At 40.5% G+C, this 25717-nt stretch overlaps 1 pseudogene; it reads left to right on the top strand.

Moving 5' to 3' along the window:
* Positions 1-24268: 24268 nt before the first annotated feature.
* LOC145410242 (5S ribosomal RNA) lies at positions 24269-24384 on the top strand (annotated as a pseudogene).
* Positions 24385-25717: the final 1333 nt, after the last annotated feature.

Genomic DNA, 25717 nt, shown 5'->3' with positions numbered 1-25717 from the left:
CCACCACCACCCTCTCTCTCTCTCTCTCTACTTACATAAATATGTACACATACACATACATATACATAAATATTTACATAGACATAAATATATACCTACATAAATACAGAAATACATACATATATACATTCATTAATACATACATATATACATACATGTACGCGTACAGCTTGACAGGGTTCAAAGAGGCACATTTTCTCACTGCCTCATTGTAAAGTGCACATTTGCTAAAGACAACATGCAAACAAATAATTAGAATATCCTTTATTTACAAATTAATGCATAACAGTCATTGTCTTTTATTCTGATCAGCACTGGGGTGGGAAGGGTCCTTGGGTACGTGCCGGCTTATAAGTGCATCTGCTGTGTGGACACCTCCCTCACAGGTGCAGCCACCACTGAAGTAATGCCACAGGCGGCACATCCTGGCCATGGCTTCTGCCGACTGGCGTAAAACCACCTCCATCCGTTTGTTATAAGAAAGCACCTTTATCCAGCATCTCGTCATCTCGTGACAGTTTCCAGTACCACCCTATCTCGGTCACCACCACCATCACGACCACCACCATTATTTTCAACATCAATCTCACCAGCCTTAAGATATCAAAAACTTTGATCCGAAACCACTAAACATAGTGGATGGGACGATGGTAAGTGAAGGAAATAGGAATTTGAATTTGAGAGCACTCAGAGATGTGGGCCACACTGTTAAATAGATGGTACTACACACGAGCCAGACAAAACATTTCACCCGCCTGATTATTGTGTGCGTGGATGTTAAAATAGATGTAAGAAGAATTAGAAAATAAAGTATATTCATACTATGATATTGCTAATGGTGACTTTTTATTAACTACACGAGGTGCCTCTATTATAAACGGGATTTGTGGCTACTGAAACTAATATTCTCAGTACCGCTTGAATATTTAGTTTAGCAAAATATTTCCCCAGCGTTAAGTATACGAGTAATTGTCTAATGAAAGGGAAAAATATATTATATATGACGCAAGTGTAGTCAAAGAGCTGAGCAGAATAAATCCTTAAGGCAGTAACAAGAGTGAAATACAAAAAACCTGCTGTTAGTAAGGTGGTTAATAATGACTGTTTCTATCACAACCGACATGAAAGGTGTTTCATACGCTGCATAAAAACTTGGGGGTAAAAATAAAATGCTGGTACTGAAATATTAACTATTCCATTCGATGACAAAGAAGGGACTCTCGAACTAACGTGATTCTACTCTCACAGACTCATCTAACCCAGTGCTGGGGCTCCCATACCCGCATCCCTTCCCTTCCTCATCTGTCCTCGTCGATCACCAGTTCATGATACTCACTACACTAATTTATCCGTAGTGTTTGCATGTGTATGTGCATTTGTATACGTGTGTCTGGCTGCGTAAGTGTGTGTGTGTGTGTGTGTGTGTGTGTGTGTGTGTGTGTGTGTGTGTGTTCTTACCTAATTGTTCTTACCTAATTGTATATTTACAGGAATGAGTCAAGCTCGTACTGTCCCGTGTCTTAAACCATATTTATCGTACATATCCTTAAATTTGTGAATTGTTTTGGCACACACTGTTTCATTCGGTAGTGCATTCCATTGATCAATTGCTCTGTTTGGGAAACTGAATTTCCTTACGTCTTTATCACCTCTCTTCTTATGCAGTTTTTTGCAGTGTCCTCTTGCTGATGCTTCTCCATATGTTAAGTAATCATTTATGTCTATTTTCTCCTTTCCTGATATGAACTTATATAGCATTATCATGTCACCTCTTTTCCTTCTCTCCTGTAAAGTTGGTAGATTCAGTTTATTTAGTCTTTGTTCGTAGCTTAGGTCCCTTAAGCTTGGTATCCATCTTGTAGCGGCCCTTTGAACTTTTTCAATCTTGTCTATATGCTTTTTGAGATGAGGACTCCAGACTACTGATGCATACTCCAGGGTTGGTCTAATGAATGATGTTATTATCCTTCTTAGCATGTCTTCATTTATGTATGTGAATGCTATTCTCATATTTGCAAGCAGTGTATACATGTTCCGTACCTTCTCGCTGATGTGGTCAGCCGGAGATAGTCTGTTATTGATAATTACACCTAGGTCTTTCTTTCTTTCTGATGTGTATAGGGTTTTATTTCCTAACTTATAATCCCAATCAGGTCTTTTTCCACTTTTACCAAACTTGATTACATGACACTTGTCCACATTGAATTCCATTTGCCATGTACTACTCCATTCATGAAGTTTATTTAATTCTTCTTGTAGCTCTTTACAAGAGTCTTTGTTAGTAATTCTCCTTTGTATTTTTGCATCATCTGCAAACATATTCAGATAGCTCTCATTTCCAGTGTTACTGTTTATATCATTTATATACACTAAAAACATGATTGGTGCCAGCACTGAACCCTGTGGTACTCCACTAGTCACTTCTTTCCATGATGAGTAGTTTCCTCATAGTACTGTTCTCATTTCTCCTTTTATGAGAAAGTCTTGCATCCAACAAAACAGTTTGCCTCGAATTCCTCCTTGATGGTACAGTTTCCATAAAAGTCTTTGGTGTGGTGCTGTGTCAAAAGCTTTCTTGAAATATAAATAGGTACTGTCCACCCATCCTTCCCTTTCCTGTATTGTGTTTGTTACTCTGTCATAGTAGCTCAACAGATTAGTAACACATGATTTTCCTTTTCTGAAACCAAACTGTCTTTCTGTTATCATACTGTGTTCTTCTAGATGATTTACCCAAGCTTTTCTTATAAGCTTTTCTAATACCTTGCATACAACACTGGTCAGTGATACTGGTCGGTAGTTGAGTGGATTTTGTCTATTTCCTTTCTTGAATAAGGGGACAATATTTGCTTTTTTCCAAATATCAGGTAGTTTACCTTGACTCAAGGATTTTCTTGTGTGTGTGTGTGTGTGTGTGTGTGTGTGTGTGTGTGTGTGTGTGTGTGTGTGTGTGTGTGTGTGTGTGTGTGTGTGTGTGTGTGTGTGTGTGTGTGTGTGTGTGTGTGAATACAGTCTGCATGCACGTGGTCTAAAGTCTTCATGCATGCACACAGATGTTTATATATATGTGTGTTTGTTTGTATGCATAACTGTGTACGAGTTGTTGCATAAGACTACCGTAATGCATGGGGGAATTGATAGATATTGCAAAGGCATGTGTTTTGAAACGGGTATTGTGTTCGATATTTGTATTGCTGCTGTAATGTGGGATTGTGAATCACCGGGAATAAGATGATTATGACTATTATTGGGTGTATATCTCATTTGTTTCGAGACATAAGCTCAGTTCTTGTCGAAGTTGAAGTGTTACATTTGCATAATCATCTCACTATTCCTGCAAAAATTTAAACATGTGAGATAACAGCATGATTTCATCACTCAGATGATAATACTAGTGTTATAATTCCGATATACAAGGTTCTGACCAATGTAATAAGCCTGGCAGAAAATTACAAACTTGATGCTTTCCATGGCTGCCAGCATCAAATGACGTTTTACCATAGCATGGTTGGTGGCGGTGATGCAATGCGACCTGTAAAAAACCGCGAACAATTTTGGAAAGGGAAAAACGAAGGTCTGGCAGATGTTGACACTGACCTACTCTACCGTCCAAACCACTTAGGTGGTCAGTACATTTCATAAATCAGTCCTGAGTGGACGTCTGTCTTTTGCTCCTATCATTTTTTCGTGTAAGTAAAAATAAGTAATCCAAGAAAAGGAATAAACTGTATTTCCCAAACAGTGATTGGTTATTAGTGTTTGCTTTTGACCTGAGAATGGAGGGAAGAGAGATAAGCATACCTCGCACTTGCTTGCTTTGCGGATTCTACAAACCACAATCCTACAAGCATAAAAGATAAGTTGTCTGTTCTTTTGCTCATTTTATTTGTGTCATTATTTCCTTTATTGTATTGTTTTCCACCTAATTTTTTGAATTCACAGGAAAAATATTCACATTCCTTGTTTGTTGTACTTACAACTATGACTTACCTCAACATCACTTACCCTTCCTTTCCAGGCCACTGTGCAAGTCTCTGGCCTTGTCGTTTTTTGGACCACAAGAGTTGTCCCTAAACACATACAGCTGCACCCACTATGTTGAAACAGACTAAAAATAGCATCCTTCTCCTCTCTTTCCACATGAACTCTACCACCCCGAGTAAAAAAAAAAAAAAAAAAAAAAAAAAAGTCAATACGGGAATAAATATTACATCAAAAAGAAGGAAAACAGATAATTATGATGTTTACATTTATAAGTACACATATTATGTACTGAATTAGTTCATTTTACATATTTCTTGTTTTGCAGAAATCAGCCACATACGAGGTGTTCTCGTGATGAACATAAGGATGTAAAACCTTCCTTTCCCATGATGCTAATTCTCGCATCCTAGGTGCTGATCTCGTGTCATATCGAATTTTGGCCACAACAGTGCAGCCTGTACACAAATAGCAGCACCCTAACCTCGAAACGACTTAAAATATCCTTCTCCTCTCTTTCCACACTCACTATACCATTCAGAGAGAGAAAAAAAATCCATACAAGAATTAACGCTCTAAATAAAAATAAAAAAAAAACAGGGAAAACATTGCTAAGTATAATATTTTTATTAAAAAGTACACATTTTGTACTTATTTTTTTCATTTTACATATTTCTTGTTTTGCACAAGCATTTAAGCAGCATATGAGATCTTGTTGTGGTGAATATATGGATGTAAAACCTTTCCTACCTTTCACATTAAGGGAACTTGTGAAAATCATCTACCAGATGTCTCTCACTGTCAACAGCTTCTCTTCCCCGACTGTGTTCAGTTACTGTGACTTTTCTTTGTTGATGTGAGAACCTGTGTGGCAAATTACCATCATACACTATAAATGTAATGAAAAAGCTTTGCAACAAAATACAACAGAAAATACATTGCTCTCGTTGTTTTCTATCCCCGAAAAAGAAGCCCGAATTTTGAAAACCTGACACTTTTATATTTCTAATTGTCGTTTTCAATGAAGTTGCTAAAATGCTGGGTTAAATATTGCCTCCTGAAATGTTCAATTTATACTGTTGTTTTAGCCAAGGACTGGTTTTCTTTGTGTCAGATCCTCTTTTGGCGGAAATTTAATGTATGATGTCCATCCATCCAACCATCATGTAATCCTACGTTGCCCCACGAGGAGCGTAGGAGCCCGGGGCTAGGAAAGTTGGTCCTGGCATTTAAGATGTATGATGTAGTGTATAATATTATTGAGCATCAGCTATCCAAACTCAGAGAACGTCCCAGTTCCAAGATTACTTGGGAAGACGCGCAACCACTGCTTTCAGATAAGTCATATCAAATTTTGGAAATGGGAGGGTTTCTGAGCTCGGATGGCTGATGTTGAACAATTTAATACATCATAGCTGCATTAAATTTCCACCAAAACAGAGACTGACATAAACAAAACAAATTTTTGGCTAAAACTAAAGCATAAATCAAACATTTCAGGACGCAGGCTTTCACTCAGCTTTGTAAGAACTTTATTAAAAATGTCAAAAAGAAATATAATAGTGCCAGGTTTTCAACATTCGGGCTTTGTTTTCGGGGAAATATAACGAGAGCAATGAATATTCCTGTTATATTTTTGTTACAAAGTTTTTTTCATTTTTTCAGTTGTGTATGATTGTAATTTTCCACAGAAAATCTCATTTCAGCAGAGAAAAATCACAATAATTTAACACCTACGTGCGGGGGAAGATGTCAACAGTGGTGGCCTCAGGTGGCAGGCAGCTTTACATGTCTCCCATTCCCTCGGGCGAGGTGAATAATCTTTGCCACTACTTCTAAGCCTATACACACATAGCAGCACCTTATCTGGTAACAGGCTAAGACGAGCATCCTTCTCCTGTCTTTCAACAAACACTATACCTCCTCAAGTAAAAAAAATAAATAAATAAATACAGGAGTAAACATTATAAACATACAAAAGAGGGAAAACATTCATACTTGTAAATTCTTATTACAAGTACACATACGTTGTACAGAATTTGTTCATTTTACATATTTCTTGTTTTGCACAAGCATTTCAGGAACATATGCAGTGCTGCGGTGAATATATGGATGTAAAATCGCCCCTTCCCCTCATGCTAATTCATTTGTGCTAGGTGCCGAAACTTGGCTGTTACAATTCAGCGTATACACACAGATCAGCACTCTTATCTGGAAACAGACTAAAAACAGCATCATTTTCCTCACTTTCCACATTCACTATACCACCCAGAGTATAAACACACACACACACACACACACACACACACACACACACAGAAATAAACATAAACAAAAAGGGGAAACATTAATAACTGTGATATTTTTAATTATAGTTATTTTTTAATGCAAGGAAGAAGGAACCAAAGGCCACGAGCCCAAAAACCGTTCCTTCCAAGAAAGAACAAAACAATACTACAAAGCCAGATTCAAGATCAGCTTATTTTGAGATGCCAGGACACACTGCGTATGAAAGACAGATCATAGGAAGTAGGAAATACAGACAAAGAAAGACAGTTCCAGAGTTGACCTGTTGCATAAATGAAGGACTGGGAGTAACGGTTAACTCTTGCATTAGAGGAGTGGACAGAAAACGGATGAAAGTTTGTTGCTAGACAGGTGTTGTGCACCCATCGTAGAAGTGGAGGGATGTAAGCATACAGTTCAGAGGAGCAGTGACCACTGAAGTAACGATAGGAGAGAGATAAAGATAAAACAGTGCAGCGAAGAGACAGAGGTTGAAGGGAGCCAGTATGAGGAGGAACGTTAATGAGACAAAAAGACTGACTCCACTATGTTGAGAGGAGTTGTTTGTGGGAAGCCTTCCCACACTTGAGAGTTGTACGCTCCACAGGGACGAAGAAAACCCGTGTAGAAAGTCAACAACTGTGCAGGAGTGAAGAGGACACAAGTCAGCTCAGCAAAGCTAATCTCTTGGAAGCAGATTTAGTTATGGGTATATCACTGGATACTCCTGAGGAAGTTTTTATCGGGTTGATAGGTGTAAGAACTGTGTCTTTGATGCACTAAAAGCAAGAAGTTTACTTTTGAAGAGAGAACCTGTATTTTTACACAGGAAAAATCAGTCAGAGATATGAGCCAAGTCTGACAGCAGGTGTGCCATAGCCTCATCCCTTGTTTGTCGACGCAACTGCTGTGATGGACTTTGCGGGAATTGAATGGAAAGGTGAAGGGTGGAATCATCAGTGTATTAGTGGATAGGGTTAGATGTACAGCTTAGAATGTTTTTGATGAATATAAGGACGAGAGCTGGTGATAGGACAGAGCTCTGAGGAACACCACTGTTGATAGATCTAGGTGAGAGCGGTGGCTGCCTACAACAGCAGCTATGAAATGACCAGAAAGAAAACAATAGATGAAGTCACAGAAGACTAGAAACCGTAAGAGGGCAGTTTGGAAAGATTTATACCAAATTCGATCGAAAGCTTTTGAGATGTCAAGTGCAATTGCAAAGCTTTCACCAAAGTCCCAAAAGGAGGATGACCAGGAGTCTGAAAGTAGGTGAGAAGATCACCAGTGGAGAGTCCCTGATGGAACCCATACTGATCATCAAAGAGAAGGTTGTGATAGGTAAGATGCTTTATTTATTTATTTATTTTTTTAAGAACAGACTCAAAAACTTTTGAGACACAGGATGTTAAAGCAATTGTGCGATAGTTAGAGGGTTGGGAATGGACACACTTCTTTGGGACAGGCTGAATGAGAGCAAACTTTCAGAAAGAAGGAAAGGCATAAGTTGACAAACAAAGGCAAAAGAGTTTACCTAGGCAGGGTGCAAGGACAGAAGCACAGTTCTTGAGGACAACAGGTGGGACCCCATCAGACCCATGTGCCTTGTTAGTATTGAGGCCAGTGATGGCAGAAAATACACCAGCTGAAGAAATTTTAGTGTCAGCCATGAGGAAGTCAGAGGGGAGAAGTGATGGATCAGCACCGGAAACATCCAAGATGGACTTGGAGGAGAAAGTCCGAGAGAAGTGATTTGCTTTGTCAGTAGAAGAAACAGCTACAGAGCCAACAGAATAAAAATGAGGAGGGAAGGATGATGAGGAAAAGCTGTTAGAAAGGTTTTTGGCAAGGTGACACAAGGAGTGGGAAGAATCCGAGTTGGAGAGTTGAGAGTATTTGGTATGGATGAAATTATTTTGAGCAGACCGAAGAACACACTTAGCATGATTCCAGGCAGAAACATAAAAAGGATGTGATTCAGGAGTGGGTTGTCTCTGGTACCTTTTATAGACCCTCTCCTTGTTGTGGACGGCATTAGAACAAGCGTGATTAAGCCAAGGCTTTTTTGCATTAGTTAAAGGATATGAGAAAGGATTGTTTGTTTCCATGCCCGAGAGAATAGCCCCGTAATGCACAAGGCACACTCAAATGGCTCCTGGCCATGGAAAATAAAAAATAGTACTGCCTGAGGGCCTCCCAATCAGCAGCTCCAAAGTGCCACAACTGACGTTTCTTTGGAGGGTCCACAGGCCATACTGAAGTAATAGGACAGGTTAAGGTAATAAGGTTGTAATCGGAGGAGCCTAATGGAGAGGAAAGATTAACAGCATAAGCAGAAGGATTAGTTGTAAGGAAAAGATCAAGTATGTTGGAACTCATTCCAAGGTGGTCAGTACAGGTATTATGCACTTAACTTGTTTATTTTACATATTTCTTGTTTTGCACAAGCATTTCAGTAACATATCATGTGTTTTATTTGTGAATATATGGATGTTAAACCTTCTTTTCCCTTCATGCTAACTCCCCGTGCAAGGTGTGCTAACCTCGGGTCGTATTGAATTTGGCTACAACGTTTCACCCTATACACAAACCCTTATACACAACAGCAGCAGCCGTATCTGGTAACAGACCAAAAGTAGCATCTTTTGCCTCTCTTTAGACACACTACTACACCCATACTAAAAAACTAACTCAATACCTGCATAAACACAACACTCAAAACCATGATTTTTTTTTGTTGTAAAACTCCACATATTATGCATTGATTCCATATTATGTACTGATTCTTTTCATGTTACATATTTCTAGTCATTCAAAACCATTTCAGTGATCATGAAGCTTCTTTTGAGGGGGAGGGGGGAATATGGATATTGCTTAGTACGATACATTCCCTTAGTCGTTTTGCGACATTTTCCACGATTCATTATGAATCACAGGATGGGTTTAGGAAGATAAAAATTACATTGGCAAGTGCGCCAGACGACTATCTTCACACTGATAAAGAGAAAAATCGATTTTCGAAACTTGAAAAAATAGTCCTGGCATCATAAGAGGGGGGGGGGGCTGTCAATTTCTGGGGGCGCGGCCATTGAGGGGTTATTGACTGAATTAGAAAACATTATTTGTGCTATTGTAGGTCTGAGTGAGATCCAGAGAAAAGAAGAAAAATAAATGCAACTCCAAGAAATCCACCAACTATTTTACCAGAGGGGAAGGCAAAATGAAAAAGTTATTGGCATAGGATTTCCAGTTAACAGAAATCTTGCAGAGAACATTGGTACATTCAGAACTGTATCTGACAGAGTAACATGGATTGTAATTAAAACAGGCAAAAGATACATCCTGACATTTTTACAAGTATATGCACCAACTTTTCAAAGCTCAGATGAAGGAAAAAAAAAAACATTCTGTGTTGACATTTCACAGATTATGGAAGAAGTAAAAGACAAGATGTAATAGACTGATGTGAATTCTCGATACAAAAGTTTGCAAACTGAAAAAAATGGAGAAGCAAGTACTGCACAATTCGGATTGGCACAGGTGAAATGGTGATAAGTTTTGCTGAAATGTATAACTTGTAAACAATAAACACATTCTTTGACAAAAGAATAGGGAGGAGTCGAAATAGAGAAACAAGGAATGAAATCTACTACACTGTAGAAGATATGAATAATGCAATCATAAATGTCACAGTTATTAAAGTTAGTATAGGAACTGACCAAAGAATGGCTGCTTGCGCTCTTCCATTCAATTTCAGAAGTGAAAGAAAGGAAAGAATGAAACTGATTTAAAATAAAAAGATAAGCACAATAAAAGTAAGGGAATACAAAGCAGCCTATCAGTTAATAACAATGAACAGATATCAGGCTCCAAGATATGCTGTCACATTGATAGATTAAATGATAGAATAACGAAAGTGCCAAGATCATCAGCGGTGGTAGTAGGGAAAGCTAATACAGCCAAAGCCAAAAGTATTCAAAAAGTACCCCCAGGCTCATGGAAAGAATAAATGGAATAAAAATAAAGATGAAATACAAAGGGCGGATTTAAGTAAACGTTATCAACAAGAGACAGGGGCAAAAGAAAGAGAAACATGGATCAGATCAAAGAAACCATAAAAAAATGGTAATAGTATGAAACAGGCCCGATGTAAAATTGCAGTTGGGACAACTACAAATGGTATCACTGAAAGACAAAAACGGTGAAGTTATTAAAATCAGGGATGGGACGGTGACTAGAGTTGAATAATTTTCCAAAGTACTGTTTGTCTCAAAGACAATAGTTTCAGTAGCTAACTTTTCAGTTGACACAAGTGAAATGCCGGAGGTAACACCAGTCAAAGTAAACGTAGAGGAATGGCCCTAGGGGAAGATGGAACAGTAACAGATTTACTGTTGGATGCCAGAGTAGAAATACGAAACAGGCTAGCCCACTTATTTACTCAGTCTAAAAAGGAAGAATATTCCCAGAACGTGGAGTAAAGCAATTGTTATTTTGCTTTACAAGAATGGTGACTCATCTCTTAGTGACTGTTCCCATTAGGTTATTACCAGTTATTTACAAACTTCACTGAAGTCCTTACGAACAGAATAGCAACAAATTTCGAAGAAAGCTAACCTCGTGAGCTGGAAGGATTCCTAAGCGGGTATTTGGCTACTGATCACCACTGTGCTAAGGAGTTGTTCATTACAAAAAGACTTCTGAGTAGAGCACATAACAATTATGAATTAATTGTGGGAATAACCAAAAAATTAGAAAATTCTAAAATTGCTCGGAAACATATAAAGAGGAAACTGCAATTGGTAAGTTACATAATACTCTGAAAAAATAAAGTTGAGAAGGGTGTGCGTCAGGAAGGTGTATTTTCACCAAAGTTATATACAGCATGCCTAGAGTGTATTTTTGAAAACTAGACTGGGAGAACAAATGGGTAAATACAGATGAAGAAAACCTAAACCATTTAGGATTTACAATTGACACTGTCCTGTTCTCAAAAACAGCAGAGAAACTGCAAGTAATATTAAATGGTCTAAATAGAGAATGTCTCGAAGTAGGGCTAAAGATGAACTGGAGTAAAACTAAGGCTTCATCCAAATACACCAAAAAGTGTCATCAGAATATGCAATGAAATTCTAGGCAAAGTCGAGAACAATTAACTGGGGCAAATACTAAAACAAACGAAAGACCACGATAACGAAATAAAAAGACGAAATACATTTGGATGCAATGCTTTTGTTAAACAAAGAGACATCATAAAAAGTAGCATGCTAGTATGTATAAAAGAAAAGTATATAACGATTGTACAATCCCAGCCATGATATACGGTTCTGATGTAAAGACCGAACTGATAACCCTCACATGTATCATAAGTTTCCAATAAGTTTTCATTCCACGCACAGAACCAAAATCTCGCTCAGGCCGGCGCTGCTTGCGCAGCAAGGAAAAAAGTTCTATGGCCCATTTTACCCTCGGAAAGTGCTTATATTGTTATAACTCGCTTCCCATCATCTTCGTTTGTGTTTATACTATCAGATAAGAAAAAACACATAAAACAAATGAATACATGTACATAAATGAAGCCTGAATAAACCCTATTTACATGAAAACTAGCTTCTAATAACTTCCCAACATCACCGTGAAAAATTTTTGCCTTGATGCGCAGCTGCAAAGGACATGTCTATATGCAGAATTTCATGATCTTCCATATGCCAAAGTTTCAAGTTGATACGTCCAATAGATTTTGAGTAAATCGAAAAAACTACGAAATTGTCTAAAAACGTCTGATTTGTTTATTATTTCGTATGTTGTTAGTGACACTGTAACACACATAAATGTAAATTCTATCCAGTCTTGTAGGCCAAAGGTTAAGAAAGCCCATGATATAATTCACAGTGTTATAAGCCTTATTGTTATGGAGAAATTGAATTTTGAAAAGTTACAATGGGTTGCGCACGATTTGCGTGCTGTGACAGCTTGTACGCTCAGGCCCGTAGGCTGTGTATGTTCGTCTTTTGTAACTTTTCCCCATTTATTTTCACACATATGTTACTTTGCTTTACAAAAGTATGCATAGGAAATCATCAGCCTGATCAAGCTTTCTTCAGATTTTTGATGCGACCTATACTTTATGAGTAAAATGACTGAGAGAATAGCAATGAAATGCACCACATTTTCCCTATAAGAAATATATAGTAAACACACAATTTATACCTTACAATACAATAGCATAAAAACTAGACAAATAAGCTGGTTACTCACGTCCTCTAGCAGTGTTGTAGTGTTTCTTGAAAGGAGATTGAGTTGCAGAGACGAGGATAGGTGCGATCACAGCTTGAGTGGAATGTGAGTATTTGTGATGTGTGTGTGTGTGTGTGTGTGTGTGTGTGTGTGTGTGTGTGTGTGCGTGCAATGTGATTTACTGCTGTATGCTTTCATCAGTATGATACTGATGAAAGCACAGTCCTGTGCAGAGCAGCACATCGCAAACAGAACATATATAGCTGGTGTCCTTCCTCCTCTTGTTGCAGTAGCACAACACACACCGCAGCCTTTTCCTGTTGGGGATTCTCTCCAGAGTGTGGTGCAGAGTGGAGTCCAAGCATGTTCTATCGTCAGTATATCGACGGTGCTTGGACAGAGGTACTCCTCCATCTCCTTGCCTCCGAGCTCCTGCTGGAGGTGCAGTGGCAGCAGCTGGCCAAGTAACTCCTGATGGACCAGCTACTGCGGGAGATGGAGCGGTCATGGCAGTAACTGGCAGAGTTACTCCTGATGGGCCAGCTACTGCAGAAGATGGAGCAATTGTTGCAGAAGGTGGAGCGATGTTGCAGGTGGAGTGATTTTTGCAGGACGTGGAGCGATTGTTGCAGGAGGTGGAGCGGAGGCTGCTGTTGATGTTGTAGTTGCTGCAGGTACGTGTGGTCGTCAGTGCGAGGGAAGGTCTGGGGCATGGTGAAGGGCATGACCTGGTGCCGGCCACTAATCCTCCCGGAATGCCAGGAGTTTGTGACATATGTGACCCTGGAATTCCAGGGTCTCCAGATGTTCGTCTTGTAGAGGGTGTAGTCATTGAATAGGGTCATGTGATTGAAATAAAAGGTTATTTTCTTTGTCCACTTGACCATCCTCCTTTGGGTGGGGTAGTATTGGATCATTTGATCGACATGATCCACCCCACCCATGTGCCTATTATAGTCCTCCACCATGACAGGCTTGTTCACTGTTTTCTGAATGTGGTAGAATCTCCCGTCTGGACCCTTGACCTTCCCATGCACCTGCTTAGGGACGGTGGTGTCGCTGTGGAAGGTGGATACCATACTTAAGATACATTTGTCCTTCCACAACAACACCATTACATTGCCCTTGTGTCTAGCTTCCACTCCATCATCAGCAAGGCGTTTAGCACTGCTGATGTCCTGCAGCTCCCGTGTTGCTCCCCTTGCCAGTCGTACTGTGCCACACACATACACGCCTATGCAAAGAGGCGTTCGCACAGTGATACAGAGTTGGAATAATTGTCCATATACAACTTGTATCCTTTGCCCTTCAAAGGTTCAATGAGGCCCCACACTGTGTTCTTTAGAGAATTCTTCTCCCCCAAGTATGCTTCAAAATTCCAATTGTAACCACTCCTTGCCTCAACCAAGGTGTACAGTTTTATGGCATACTTTTGGGGCTTCATAGGGTTATATACATGGAAGGAGAGCCCTCCAACTCAGAGATCCCTCATCCAGGCTATGATGTTCACCTGGGATGTAAACCTCCTTGAACCTCTTAAGGAGATAATCTATCACTGTGTGAATCCTCATCAGCTGGTCCTAATTGTCCTCGGGTATGGCGAGACTATTGAAAGCATGCAAGTGCTTCAAAATGGCCCTGAAGCACTTTCCACTCATACCTCGCCAAAATATGGATTAATTGTGAACCTCTGATGAATGCCAATAGTGTTTTATGGCTGGCAGTTCACAAGTCCCCATAAGATAGCATAATCCAAGGAACCGAGCCATTTCCTCTTTTTTGTAGAGGTACCAAACACCTTGTGCAGTCCCCAGAAATGTGGCATATTTGTTTGTCTCAACTGCCAGGTAGGTGAGTAACTCTCTGGTAAAAAAAAAAAAAGTTGGAAGTATTGGAGTGGTGTAGTTGGTGTTGCCACTCTCAAACCTGGGGTTTCAGTGAAGGGGCCAGCACTGGGTGTAAATAACTCAGAACTCCAAGCTTCCTCCTGACGGTCACCACCTGGGGAAATGCTTGGCATGTACATGTATGGCGCACACAATCCCGAGACAAACGACTACCCCTCAGCCGCCCACCACTACCTCGCCTAGGCCCACGCCACCCTCGTCTTGGTGGTGGGGAGGGAGATGGTGATGATGAGCTTGTTGATGATAGCTGGGTGGATGAAGGTTCAGGTGATCTTGGTGATGGAGATGGTTGTGGTGATTGTTGTGATGAAGATTGTTGTGATGAAGATGGTTGTGGTGAAGATGGTTGTGGTGCTGGTGCTGCTGCTGATGATTATGCTTGCTTATATTTAGGGAGAATGAAGTCTGAAGGGGACAGTGACTTTCCAGATTTGGCTGGGGAAGATGATATGAAAATATCTTGGATGGGTGGTGAGATGTGGGCGGGTTGAAGTGTGATGAGAATGTAGGGTGACTGTGGGGGGAAAGAGGTCAGTGTTTGCAGTGGGGGGGGATGATAAGTGGCAATAATGTGGCTCAGTCTCCAGGGTTGGGATGTGTTCAGTGGTGACAGGCCTGACACCAGTAGTGACAAGAGTGGTGGCAGTGAAGGCAGTGGTGCTGGTGGGGATAGGAATGATGGCAGGGATGGTGGTGGTCTCTGGGAAGGTGATAGATGTCGTCTGAGTGATGGCAATAGGAGTGGCAGTAGGAGTGACAGTAGCACCAGTTGTGGCAGTGGTGAAAGGACCAGCAGTGGCAGTGGTGAAAGGACTAGTGGTGGCAGTGGTAAAAGAAATTGTGGTAGTGTTGGTGTTGCTACCACTTTCTACAGTGGTTATCACAGTAGCCTTGACCGCGGGTTTGCCCATATCACCTGTAGGGTCAGATTTCACCCTCGCTTTCACCCTCGCTTTCTTGCTCATAACTTTCTTCTCAGCATGTTCACTTCCTTTTCACTTTCACTGTCACTGGTTTCTTCACTCTCACTTCCACTGGATAAGTATTTCATATATTCTGCCTCCGACAGGCCTTTGTGAGACATTTTTCTGGTTTGGACAGCAAGGGAATGGTAAAGTCGGTTTCAAATTTTCAAATCTGGCTTTCTCTGAAAATATATAAGAAACACTTATAAATGTTCTTGGCAAGCACACTGCACTCTATACAACACAATATCACTATACACATGTAAGGTATGGATGGTGCATTAGTAGCCAAACACGGGTTTAAATGCCCGGCTGCACACTTACACACCCTCCCAGCCTGCCTGACGGGACAATACTGAGCTAAATATGGGCCACTTACCCTTCCAATTAGCTCCCGGCTGTTGCCATACATTTACACTAGACCTGGCAACCCTTAGCTTTGACTCAACCAAATTTGACACAAATCCATCCACAGGAAAGTTTCTACAACCATTTATGGAGAAGTTGCATCATGTTGCGTCATTGGTTACTCTTCACATTACATGGAGTATGACTCGCATTGCGTCATCTTGCACGAGAGGCTTAACAAATTAATCATGGTTTTCTGGCCGGGATTTGAACTCAGGCCCTCGCACCTCATATGCGCACATTTTACCACTTAGCCAAAGAGAGGATCCCTGCTTTTGTCTCTAAGCAATGCAGGCTTTTATACACCCCATTACATCACTCTTTTCTTCCCCTGGTGATTAATTTGGTCAGTTTCGAACACATGGTAATGTAGCACACTGGAGACCACCTTTAGGGGGAGCCTGTGAGCCACAAAGACAGCTCACCCCCAGGATGTAAGGCTGTCAACAACATCATTGCCCTCAAGGCCTTGCCTCACATGCTGCCAACCAATGAAAAGATTGAAGTGAAACTTAACAAATTAATCACAGTGGTCTGGCCGGGATTTGAATTCGGGCCCTCGTGCCCCATACGCACTCACATTACCATTGAGCCAAAGAGAGGATTGCCGCATTTGCCTCTAAGCAACACAGGCTTTTATACACCTCATTACATCGAGACCTGGAAGCTGACAAAATCGATGGAAAATCAACTAATCCTTTCTTGAAGAACAATGGAAAGGTCAGTGTTGGAAATATCTTTAAGAGACAGGAAAAGATCAACTTGGATGAGAGATCAGATTGAATTCAAGGACATTATAGTAGCTAAAAGAAAACAGTAATGGAGGTGGGCAGGTCATGAAGAAAGAATAATGGATAACCGATGGAGCAAGATGTTAATTGGCTGGACTCCAAGAGACTGTAAAGGTAGCTAGCTGAAAAGGGCAAAAAAGGAGGTGGAGAGTTGAAACAGAGATATTCGCAGGCAAAACGCGGCAGAGATTGGCTCCGTCAAGGAATTCATAAAGAGTGGGGGAGGCCTTTGTTCAACAGTGGACTTGCAATAGCCGGTGGTTCTACTGCTGATGATGATGATGGCAATGATGACTATGTTCCTTACTACATTACAGTGGCAGTACTTTACTGCCTCATATCAGTGCCCATCATTTGATCTGAGCAGGTGAAGCCGCACCATAGACAAGCTGGGATACCAATATATGGCCTGTGGCCTGTTATCAACCTTTTCATTCGTTTGGACACTTTGTTTCACACAAGAGGTGAAAAGATAGTTTTTGCAGTGTGCCTGTATGTACTCATAGTACTGAAAGGGTAAATGAAGCCTAGATACTAGGAACACACACACACACACACACACACACACACACACAGAAGTCACATGATAACTGAAAACTTATACATCAGTAAAGCACACTTTGTGAGCGCATGACGGGCAAGCGAGCACCTTGTTATCACAGTTTCCCTCTGGTATATTATTTCTTCATGACAGTAGCTGAACAATGAAAAATACACTACTGATGAGATGATTATAGCCAAAAATGGGGTGTTTTCCTTGGGTGATTTCACCACCAAAAGAGAGCAAAAACGAATTGTAAAATTATAAGTGGAATCTACAATGTTTAACCCGTGGCGTCCCGTCGATGTTCTTTAACATCCACACGTTTTGTCACTGCCAATCCCGTCAACATACATCAACGCGAATTAATTGCAAGGTCCCTAATTTGCACAATTTTCAATTTTCGCGAGTGATTTCTGGTACGTATACACGGGACACCTTGCTCTACAAGATGCCAGGCAGGGACAATACCTTACCAAGCATGACCTCCTCCCCCCCCCTGCATGCCATTGTCTCAGCAATTCACCTGTTATCAGTGACCTGGCCAGTAAAGCCATGTCATGCCACGGTACGAAGTTCAGGGCCAGAGTGATTTCCCAACCAATGGCAATGTGGAGGACAAACTTTACATAGCATTAGAGGAAGAAACAGTCAGAAATGATGATCAGGTAATGTGGCAAAAAAAGGTCAGGTATGGTGATGAGTTAGTGAGTGAAACAATGCTTATAATGCCTATATTACTACTTGAAAACCAATATACTCTCGTACTACATATAAATTCGTACCAAGTAAATAAATAAATACCGGTTATGAGTGGTGTGAAATAGTTATCCTCCCATAGAACTCGTTTTCTTTGGTGCCAGCCTGTTAGAAAACCCAGTAAGGTAAGGAGGTACTCCTACCCGTATCGAGTACTTTAAACCTCAGGTGAGCGATTTCTCTATGAATTTTCGATGTTTCTCACCAAAAGTGGAGGTTTGAGCCAAAAAAAAAAAAATTCCAAATATGGTCGGGATCGGGGGGAGTCAGTGATGGAAAAGTGGTCGGGATGGGGCGAGTTAATTGCTAGAACTGATGCCAAAAAACACAAGGTTACTGTGGAAAATATATTAAGATTTAACTTCGTAACTGAGGCGCTCACCCTTTAGAGCCGAACACTCCCTTGGAAAACTCGAGAATCCACGGGGTTCATTCACCTTTAACCTGTCACGTTCCGAGCTATTTCGCACTTCCAACACCCCCCAATCCCGAGGTATTTTTGAAAAATTTTTTTTTGGCTAAAACCTCCGCTTTTGATGAGAAACATAGAAAATTCATAGAGGAATCGCCCACCAGAGGTTTAAAATACTCGATCCAGGTAGGAGTACCTCCTTACCTTACTGGGTTTTCTAACAGGCTGGCACCAAAGAAAACGAGTTCTATGGGAGGGTAACTATTTCACACCACTCATAAATGGTATTTATTTATTTACTTGGTACGATTTTATATGTAGTACGAGAGTATATTGGTTTTCAAACAGTAATATAGGCATTATAAGCATTGTTTCACTAACTCATCACCATACCTGACCTTTTTTTGCCACATTACCTGATCATCATTTCTGACTGTTTCTTCCTCTAATGCTATGTAATCTTTGTCCTCCACATTCTCATCGATTGGGGAATCACTCTGCCCCTGTATGTCTTTATTGGCCAGGTCACTAGTAACAGGTGAAATGCCGAGACAATGGCGTGCAGGGGGGGGGGAGGTTATGCGGTGTAAGGCATTGTCTGTGCTTGGCATCTTGTAGAGGAATAGAGGAAGGTGTCCCGTGTATACGTACCAAAAATCACTCATGAAAATTGAAAATTGTGCAAATTATGAACCTTGCAATTGCGCAGCGTACCTGTACGTCATCGGGACTGGCAAATGCAAAATGTTGCAACGTATCCATATGTCGACGGGACGTCTCAGGTTAAGGATGGGTTTTTATTTGATGACAAATTATATTGAATGAATATATCTCGAGCAGAAAGAATTTCTACTCTGTTTCACATAGGAGTAAAGTCATTAGATTCTGCTTAACGTGACTGTCGGGTCAGGCCAGGCCTCTCTTTTCCAGACTTAACTGAGAGTTAACATCAACCGCTCGCTTCACTTGTACGCCTGTAATGATCCAAATATCAAACATGAACGTATGGGGGAAGGTCTGGTAGAGGTTTCTACTTTCTGGAAAGATGGGTAATAGATTTCAGGTTGGTGTAGAGAACAGATGTGAATATGATATTCATGTTAAAGCAGAATTTAATTGTCTCCAACAAGACCCATTGACATGTTAGAAATATATCGTGCAATCCCCCTAGGACCATTACACTAGTTACGAATGACTAGCATGTACTCAGTATGGACCGTAGGTATTAGAGCCGAAGCACTGACATGTAAAGATCTGTGACACGAAGGAGAACTGCTGCATTTAAGGGAACAGGCTATCTACTTCACAGCAAGATTCTTCAACTTGCACACACACACACACACACACACACACACACGTCTTGCATTTGTGTTCTATCTGTAGGAAGGATCTTGACGTGTTTGTCAGTAGGTCTGTATAAGAGAGAGGGAGAGAGAGAGAGAGAAAGAGAGAGAGAGAGAGCAGAAATTGTGTGTGTGTGTGTGTGCACACGCTCGCTAAGGATGGTCAGTTAGTAGATACGGCCCTGTTCCAATATCACTGAATATATCCATGATCTGATCATCTTAACTTTGGATTTCATTGATTATTTTTACGAACTTGGTGGTCAGTTTCGTTATCATAGTACTGGGTTCAGGTCTGGATCACCCTTTTAAGGTAGTAAAAACCATCCATAGAGGTACACCTTTATTGCTGTCTCAGATGTGTAAGGTCCCAGGGTTAGGGTTCTGATTCCAGACAGTTTAGGTAGATATGGCCAGTCGACACCCTTGAGTGACATTATTTGAGCAATAAATTTAAACAAATTCTTTGGATATAAACTCTCGAAGCTGTAGCCGAGCAGTTTCCAAGAATGTTATATTAGTCTGTAGAGTTGTAAGAGGAGAGAATTTTCAAATTGTTCTTGTCGAGGATGGCAGGAGAAAGATGAAGATGAATCTGGGGTTTGATTTTAGTTTCATTCTCGAAAGGAGTTGTCTTGACAAGAGCAGTATTAAGGTGAGGGTGGTTTATGCTAGCTAACGCTGTGCCCTCTACTCCTGCCTTTTCCAGTGTGCCTCTTCTCTCTTCTGTTGCGTCCCATCCCCTTCTGACCAGTCTCTCCAATTTCCCCCGTATATGACTGGTTGGGTCACGTGTGGGCACATGTATGAGTATGTGGTGATTTCCATCAGGTGTGATTTGTGGCTTTTCCATAACATCACGATGTGCTGTGTGCGACATTTTCTTAGCTAGAACAAGTGCTTGTGGGCCCTTCAGGCCCTCTCGCACTTGCCCCTACAGAGGGCTCTTACACTGCACACTCACTTTCTCATGCTTTGCACTCATTTCCTCGTGCTTTGCACTCGTTTCCTCTTGCTGTGTTGCACATTGCGATCATTTCAGGGAATCCGAGTCATGTTTATGTGCTGTTCTAGTCTAATGTTGTCACTATCGACCATCAAGGAGACATCGAAGGGCCCATGATGGTCCGTTTATGTACTGTTCAAGTCTAACGTTGTCACTTGGATTTTTTGCAGCTAACCAATTGATCATATTATTTGCAGTTTCGGGAATGGAACCCAAGTTGTCCACACACAAGTCCGAGCTGTTAACCACTCAGCCACAGCAACCGACTGGGTGCTGGGAGTGGAGTTTTTTGGTCAAAATTTTATCACGCTATAGTATATTAGATAAAGCCATTAAAAACTCTACAGTGACTGCAACCCTAATTTCACACACTCACGCCGGGAGCAGTGTCTTTTGGTCAAATTTTGATCGCTCATTAAATAGAGTAAAAGTTTTACAATCGTGATGGGACCAAGTTTTTTCACATCAGCGATTTTTTTGCGATTTTTGTGCCAATTTCGGTGCGATATGTATGTGTAGTTTCGGCAGCCCAAAATACACACACACACACACACGCACACACACACACACACACACACACACACACACACACACACACACACACACACACACACACGCGCACACACACACACACACACACACACACACACACACACACACACACACACACACACACACACACACACACACACACACACACACACACACACACACACACACGCCTACTGCTATAGTATATTAGATTTCCACTCCAACTGTGTCAAGTTTAGACATGACTTTCCTCAAACCTCTATATTACATATTAACAGCATATTCATGTTTCTGTTATGCTGTGTTTTATGTTTTAGTGCCTTGACAAAACAATTACGGATGGTATCAGTTTGGAGTGCCGTAATAGACTTAGGCAACTGAAATATTTTTAGTTACATGGTTATCATCACACGTAGTGAATGATGTTTTGAACAGAGAAAGATATTTGGACCTGGCACTCAACGCAAGTTACCTGAACTTAGCACTGCATCGAGGGAGTGAATGGTGAATAGGCCCACCTAGCAGCAGACAAAATAATAAGAACTGGGAAGCCATTGGTTCCGGTTTTCATTAGTGATAAACTTTATTTTGGGGAATGATGAATTTACGAAACGTTGGCAGGGTCGGTAAAACTTAGGGTATGGGTCATTTCAACAGGTAATCTATTTGCATCTCAACAATATATTGTTGCAACCGTTCCCCAGGTTTGAAAAATCTCTCCTAAGCTTCAGAAAGTCATTGGAAGGTAGGAAGAATGAAATGTATTTGGCGAACAAAAGGTTTAAATGCTTATCTTCTCATGCAAAGAAGTACTGTATTTTCTTATATTACATACCCAATCGCCACTCTATATCACTCATCATCCAGACTGGATGTCTTGGTGAATATTAGTTTCTGGCTTTTTGGCACTTGAATTTAGCTCTGCATAGATTAGGATTCACACAAAACATGCCGGGATTGCCTTAACCCTTAAAATATGAAGACCCAAATATTGTGGGGATAATAGTTATGGTTATAGCAGCATAGCCTAAGTGATGATAGTGGTGGACATAATTATGGGGCAAGTGATAGTCATAGTAATGGCATTGGTGCTAGTGTGATGATTTTGCATGCATTTGTTAATATCTGTAAGCCGTTTGTTGTTTAGTTATCTTTGACAGGTAAGTCTGTCAGCCAGACATTAACACAAAACACAGATCAGACATAGGTCCAACACCAGAAAAAATAACTCAGCAACTTCCATAATATAAATACTGAGTATATATATAAACTGCCTTCATACAAATAACAATGAGACACAGAGCTCACGCGACCCTGCAGTGCTGCCCTGACGTTATGTTAGATATGCCACAGTCACGTAGCCTGATTTAAGGGTTGTGTTCCAGTAGGCCTGGGTACCTCTTCCTTGTCACATTACTTTTGTTTATTGCGTATGTATGTTTTCTTTGATTATATTAACCTCTTCACTACGATCCTTCACTATGCAACCATTGGTGATAATTTTAAGTTTATTATTATTATTATTATTATTATTATTATTACTGTTGTTGTTGTTATTAGTTTTTGTGTGGAAGGATTAGACATAGCCTACCTTAATCCACTTAAAACCAGCGATCATTCCTTAGTAGAATGTAATGATCCTGATTCCATTATAAAGACTAAGATATTGCTGATGTACCGTATTGAATGCATTCATGCAAAGTACTCGAGCTCCCAAAACTACCGCCCACGAGTAAGTTAGTGATATCCTAAATGATCAGTATACCTTGTGATGTCTCAAGACAATTGAGCTGTCATAATCTGAATGTGTGTGTGTGTGTGTGTGTGTGTGTGTGTGTGTGTGTGTGTGTGTATGTATGTGTGTGATATTGTCCAGTTCATAAAATAGATATGTTGGTCAGTTCATGCTCGTATAGACAAAAATTTTTCAAATTGAATTACTGGGTATTTACTTTGGTACCTCCCGATAATTGGAAGACACGGTGATATCAAGGAACCACTAAAAGAAGCATCAATTAGCTGACTAACACTCACAAATTTAACTACTGGAATCCATGTAAAAGCAGAAAATCAGCTAAAGCAGTTTGGGGAACTTGCCACTTTCGATTACCTGATTTGACATGACCCGAGGTGTCACAGACAATACGTCAGTACTCACTTTTCAGCGAAGCACAGTACCAAACTTTATTAACTATCTGTGTGTCATAAGGTTAATGTTGATGGCAACTTGGAATTAAGTGTTTGCTGTGCATTATGCAGTGCTGATTATGAAGGGAAAGTTACTGAGGTGTTAAAATGCAGAAAACGGGACAAAAATATCAAGGAAGGATTATCACACTAAAAACAGATTTATACTTGTTCTTTTAGTAAAAAAAAAAAAAAAAAAGTAATGGCAGATACATCACAACTAACGTTATGGTAGTGACCAACATTACTCATGAAATGCATACTGAATTGTGCCATGGAGGAGAAAACATACAAAGTAGTATCAAAATCAGTATGAAAACGTTCTCTTTTTGCACTGAATCTGACATTGCAATGCAATATTTCAATCGACTTGAGATGTACAGAGAGACAGCATGGACAGGAAACAGCCTTAAGTGATATTAACTGAATAATACAAATTCCCTGTTTTGTGCTACTAAGTCATTACACTCGCATGCACGAATTGCGTAGGTAGCTTTTATTTATTTCAAACTTTGACACTCCTTGAACAGTCAGCGACAAAAATCGTGTCGCAGATTTGTCCGAAGAGTAACACGGAAACATTATGAGAGCTCTTCCACAGTTACACATTCGTGGTTGGCTAGCCTTTCTTTCTCAAGCTTCATACCTACTGCTGATGGGATGATGGGATGAATGAACCCAGGAAATTTCAAAGCTTTTACATCGACTCGCGAGAGTTACTGAGTCCGAATTTCGTATGAGAAACGAATTGCGCACAGTCAGGCAATGATCACCTGGCCATTTCATCTTCCACCTTACTACAAAACTCTAGGCATTCATACTATATATCTCGGCATGGAGAGGTCAAGTAACATGGATGCAAATATTAGTAAGGTGAGAGACGGCATTACAGGTATTTTTAATTACGAGAAGCGAATCATACCACGTTGAGTACACCGCTTCCCGTCCGATCAGCGAAGTTAAGCAACGTTGGGTCTGGTTAGTACTTGGATGGGTGACCGCCTGGGAACACCAGATGCTGTTGGCATCCCTACATGTCAAGTGGATTGGTGGAGGATTAGTGCCCCTCCCTGTAAAACAATTAACTCTAAGCCATTGGCCACCCCGTCTGGGATACATGGCGTCTGGCAATGAATGAATGAGAAGCGAATCCTGAACAGGCAGCTCAAACATTTGGTGTAAGCAGAACTATAAAATAGTGTCTTGGGCGACTTCGGGAGGTAGGCAAAATGGGGTACGGTCATCATTCAGGCCGTCCTGATGTTACCACACGACTACAGGACCAGAGAATAATCTCAGAGATCGAAACAACACTTCCAAGTAGTGATTATGGCGTAAGAGACGTATTTCATCCAGAATGAAGCACACGAACAGTTGAACGAAGACAGCGGTCATCTGGTTTATGTTCGAACTCATTTGCGGGATTCAGTTCGCTGCACTGAAAAAAGAAAAAAAAAAATGATTATCGTAGTGCAGTAACTCTGTCTTCATATGTAAAATACTTCTCTCATTTGTTTTTCTAACACTGCCAAATAATAATTATCCCATCTCACAGTAATCAACTCAGTAAGCTACATTACAATTTAATTTCATAAAGATAAAGAACTGACTTCCGGACACTATTTAGTTAATTGAATTGCAGCCCTGCTGAAGAGGTTAAAAAAACGTGATAAAAATGAAAAACGCTTCATACATATAGTACTATATAGAAATAGCAGTCAGAAAGACATGATATATAGACTGGGTTCGTTTGGTTATCAAAAATAATTATAGCCTACTCGCATTCACAGGCTGGTCACCTGGACCAAATAGCAACTCATGTCAGTGCTACAAGCCATCCGTATGACACAAAGTAGAGCACACCTAAATTTTACTCTTTCAGCATATGTTTTCAGCAAATTTCAAGACACAAATTTTATCTCGGTACACAATAGATGTATGAGCAAGCAAATCTTTGGTGAAAAATTGATATCACAGTCATATTACAGACTAAGTTACGTCAACACCTTCTGTTCTTAATCTTCATTAATGATGTATGAATGTTTGAGAGAGAGAGAGAGAGAGAGAGAGAGAGAGAGGGGGGGGGGAGTATCAGAGTAATTTTAAGGCTTTTCCATTTCTCGTGTAAATGCAGCCAGCATCAAAGTACTGTGGCTGCTTATGTTTGAAGGCTCCACCACCACCACCTCTCTTTCTCTGAGAGAGAGAGAGAGAGAGAGACCCTGAAAGTTATACAATTATATGCACCGACTTCTCAGAGCTCAGAGGAAGAAAAAGAAATATTCTATGATGACATCTCACAGACTAAGAAGAAAAAAACAGACTGATGGGAACCTTCAATGATAAAGTTGGCAAACTGA

Source organism: Coenobita brevimanus, chromosome 84 (genome assembly GCF_032717465.1).
Source record: "Coenobita brevimanus isolate Jiangsu-jjx chromosome 84, ASM3271746v2, whole genome shotgun sequence".
NCBI classification, from domain to species: domain Eukaryota; kingdom Metazoa; phylum Arthropoda; class Malacostraca; order Decapoda; family Coenobitidae; genus Coenobita; species Coenobita brevimanus.
This window is presented reverse-complemented; position numbering and strand designations above follow the sequence as displayed.